This window comes from Dendrobium catenatum, unplaced genomic scaffold (genome assembly GCF_001605985.2).
Source record: "Dendrobium catenatum unplaced genomic scaffold, ASM160598v2 fragScaff_scaffold_207, whole genome shotgun sequence".
Lineage (NCBI taxonomy): Eukaryota > Viridiplantae > Streptophyta > Magnoliopsida > Asparagales > Orchidaceae > Dendrobium > Dendrobium catenatum.
The window spans coordinates 122758-127404 of NW_021318669.1; positions in this window are offsets into that span (position 1 = coordinate 122758).

A 4647-nucleotide genomic window follows, 5' to 3' on the forward strand; every position below is an offset into this window, starting at 1 on the left:
ATTGGAATGAAATAAATATCTTATTGATGATAATATATATTAGATAGTTTTGATTAGTGAAAATTAAATTTGACTTTTAAAATAATTTTTACATATATATCACTCTAAAATTTTTCACTTGCACGTAAATAGTGAAATGATCATAAAAATTTTTATGATGAAATGTAATCCAAATATAATTTTTATATTGCAAATCACAATTAATAATTTAAATTGAATTTGAACATTACATAAAGTGGAAAATGTAAAGAACATAAAAATTATTTTAATAATAGAAGATTATTTTTCTCCACGTAGGAGAAGAAAACTCATATTATATAATATGTTTATGTTCATGTAATAGATAAATTCATCATTATACATGAACTTTTAGTGTTGAGACCTGACCTTTGGCATCAGCAATGCCTATCTCTTTAGCATAAAAAAATTAAGATTTTTCTCACTGGAGTAATAAGTGACTTAAAAAAAGGTGTGTGTATATATATATATATTCAAGGTTTTCTCCACCATTTGGTTTTTTAAGGGGAAAAAGGTTTTTTATTATTTGGAGTTGGCAATGAAAAGAGAAAAAGAGAGGGCTAGAAGTATAAAAAAGAAGAGAAAAAAAAAAGAGAGCGAAAGAGATTCAAATCTATGTTTTGAGACAAGATATAAAATATTTGAGCAAGCTTTTATATCTGTGTCAGTAAATGTAGTTTGAGCTCTTGCATCTATTACATCTTCTTATCTACTTCTATGTTTTTCATATTCTATAATTTTTATTGGACTAGTGAACATTAATCTTTCTATGTGATAAGTTCAAGCCACACAAATTTTCGTGTTCATTTCGTTTTGATTGTAGGTTGTATTTACTTGAAAAATCCAAAATTTACAAATACGTGAGATGAAAATTACTCCTAAAAATTATACCCCAATTTTTGCGCCTGATAAAGAATAATTTAATTAAATTTATAATTCATTAATTTGAAGTAAATATTAATTCATAGCATAATTTGATTTCGTCTAGGGCATGACTTTTGTTCAAAGGATTGCAGCTTAACTTGTAATACTTTTAGCTATTTCCTGAAGAAAATTATTTGGTTAAGAACGATTTGAAAGAGATGGCTCTCAAAATTTAGAGCTAGAAACTGAGTCAAAAAGCCTAAGAATTTTTTGTTTGGTTCAGACCAATTCTTGTTTATTGTGTGTGAACATTACAGTCCTGTGATACAGAGAAAAATATTTGTATTGCATCATAGGCATTCATAGCTTAGTAAACTTGTGGCATAAATGTTCTTAGTAGTATTTTTTGGATGTAAGACAGTAAGTGTACTGTGATGAAAAGTCTGGCATGCCATATCTATATGCATGTCCATGTCGATCTATCATAATCTGTTAATTAATTTGTTAATTAATAATTTGTCAATCAAATATTAGTTGTATTTATTTGAATTTATTAATTTGCTGGACTCGTTCTTGTCTTGTGGTTGCCGGTGGATTTGAGCAAGAACCAAAAGAGCAGAGGTTTTATTGATAGAAGATAGGTGGAAGATTGATCAGGTTATATCTCTCTATGCTTATTTCTTTAAGAATTTATTTCAGTTTTAATGATAAACCTAGATCTACAACTTGTTTAGGGATTTTGTAACCTTTGTGCAAGTTAATAAAGAAGTTAGCCCTCTTTCTCCCCGTGGATGTAGGCACATCATGCCGAACCAAGTAACCCTTGTGTTCTTGTTTATATTGTTGGCTGTTTTTTTTATGGAGGAGATGCCATGGCTTGGCGAGCTTTGCTTGTATACCTTGTAGTAGATTGATTGTTTGATGGCTCTCTTACATATATCTTGTTCATAACTCTTTACAAGATAGATTAAATGCTTATTATGAACATGTTTTTCATGATTAACTTACTGTTTTGGTAAAGAGAGTTTGTTCTTGATATTTTGCGAGCAAAGTTTGTGATATTAAGAAGCATTTGGTTAAAGCAAGAACATCTTAGTCATTTACATGTGCAATGTTTAGTTAATAAATGTTTCTAATTAATTGTTAAATTAATTAGTAACTTGCTGTTTTTTTAATTTTATTTTTTCACTAGCTTGTTTGTTTCAATTGTAGGCAATTTTTGGAATTCTAATTTTAGTAACTCAATTTTGGAAAGGATCCTAATTAAGTTAGGCATATTTTTTAGAAGTCATTAAGATTGACAACAAAATGGTATCAGAGTCCGGCGGAGTTGATTGGCAAAGGAGGAAGAAGAAAGTTCTTGTTCAAGAAAGAGGTGAGGTCGCACAGCAGGCTATTTGCGTGAAAGATCAGAGGCGCAATTGTAATTACCTTTATACACTTATATATTGAGATTTTATATCCTTATATATTGAGATGAAAAGAACTTATGTAAATGTCATATTTTTAAAAAAATTTATTTGATAACAAACTTACAATTCTAAATTAAAAATGTAATCAACTTTTATGAAATATTTTATAACATTTAAATATCATAATATATGATAACAAACTTATAATTCTAAAATAAAAATTGAATCAGCTTTTATGAAATGTTTTATAACTTTTAAATATCATAATATAGTTTTTTTAATGATGTACTATTATGTTTTAAATTAATATGGGAAAAAATATTATATGCTATTACTTCATAATAAATATACTTTCTATAATAATAATAATATAACTTTGATATATTTTTAAGATTTAATTAAAAAATTAAATAAATATGTAATTACATATCATGAATAAACTATTTATTTTTCTCTAAATTAAAATTAAACTCATCAACTGATGTCAGCGCGGCTCCAACTACAACTCTATAAGCATTTCCAACAACAATCTTTATAAAATCATTTCACCCAGGATAAACAAACTAATCTGAATCAATACAAAAGTAACAGAAACCATTTAGGCCTGCTTGGCAACAAGTAGGATTTAACTATTCGATTACATAGAACTTTATTTCCCTTGGCTTGTTAAAGGCCACTACTCGATTACATAGAAGCCGAAGGTAGTAAAGGCAAGTGTAATAGGAATGCTTTGCTGCAGATTGTATTTGAATTAATTTTTGTTGTAAGCATGAAAAATGCATAATAGATATAATTACAAAGTACATATGAATCATGCAAAGAATAGTAGCAGAACATTAACAGTTGTATGCATGTTTAAGATAAAAATGCACATATATATGCTATTGGAAGTTCATTAGCACCTTCTGCTACTAGAACATCAGGAAGAGTTGCATTCTCAAAGTATTCTTATACATATGTGATGTACAATTTACATTATATGATAACTTCCTTCATAGCAGCTATTGTAAAACCTGTTCTGACGAACAACAAGAACTCACACAAGAAGCTTCTGCCAATTTCTCCAAGTTGCTTCCACCAATCTGAATAACAATTGGGTGTTGATCTTGGGAAGTAAAGCATATGTCCAAACAATTCATCAACTGTAATCATAACTACATGGAAGCAAGAACCAAAAGAACAGTTCAACCAAACATAATCATAACTGTTGCGTCCAGGAGTATTCGCGGCGGTAGAGAAATATAAGATTTATCGTCTTAGCATTGTACGAAAATCCGGCACGCAATCAGATAAGAGAGAGGGTCTAGCATTTATGAGACACCAAGATCTTTACGTGGAAAACCCCTGAAAAGGGGGAAAAACCACGGGGCTTAGCCCAGTTTGAATAAATCCACTAGTATTGTAGTCGATTACAAATGAGGCCCTTCCTTGGGAGAAGGCCTTAACTTGATGTACATTTTATAGAGTACATTACATGATATGAATACAAAGAATCACTATTGACATGTTCGTTTGGTCGGGAGGACCGTAGTCGGCGAGCGAAGGAGGTCGGAAGGCTTGTAATTGGTGGGCGACGTAAGTCAGGAGGACCGTAGTCGGCGGGCGACAGAGGTCGGAAAGATCGTAGTCGGCGGGCGACATAAGTCAGGAGGACCGTAGTCGGCGGGCGATAGGTGTCGGAAAGATTGTAGTCGGTGGGCGACATAGGTCAGGAGGACCGTAGTCGGCGGGCGACGGAGGTCGTAAAGACTGTAGTTGCCTTGCGAGGGAGGTTGGAAAGACTGTGTCTGACGATGAAGGTCAGAAGACCGACGTCAGGTAGAAGTCCAACCATAGAAAGAAATCCATCTTCGCATAGACTTCTAGAGGAGTCTGATATCCGGTAGAAGTCCGGCGTCGGGTAAAAACTTGGCGGAGAGTGAAGGTTCGAAGTCGGGAAGAAGTTCGACGTCTGTTGGTGGCAGAGGAGAAATCCAGCTTCACTTGGGCGGAGTTTTGGCGTTAAGAGGAAACTCTGTTGTTAATTGGAAAGGATTTCAGCATCACGTGGAAGTTGTGCAGAATTCCTGCATTTCTTGAAAATCCGGCAGAGTTCCGGCGTGTTCAGGCGGCGGGAAGAGCTCCGACGGTGGTCGAGGAGGAGCTTCTTCCTTCTCCTCCTTCTCTCTCTTCACTTGAGTCCCTTTGGTGTAGAATGAGGGCTCTATTTATAGTTTTTCTGGAGTGGCATAGCCCGTAAATAGGTGTGAGATCAGGGGCGAATTGGGAGTGTTTTGAATGGCGGCCGATATTGAATCCTTTGATATTGCACCGTTCATTGGGCATTTGAAGGCCTTAATGATGTCGGAATTCG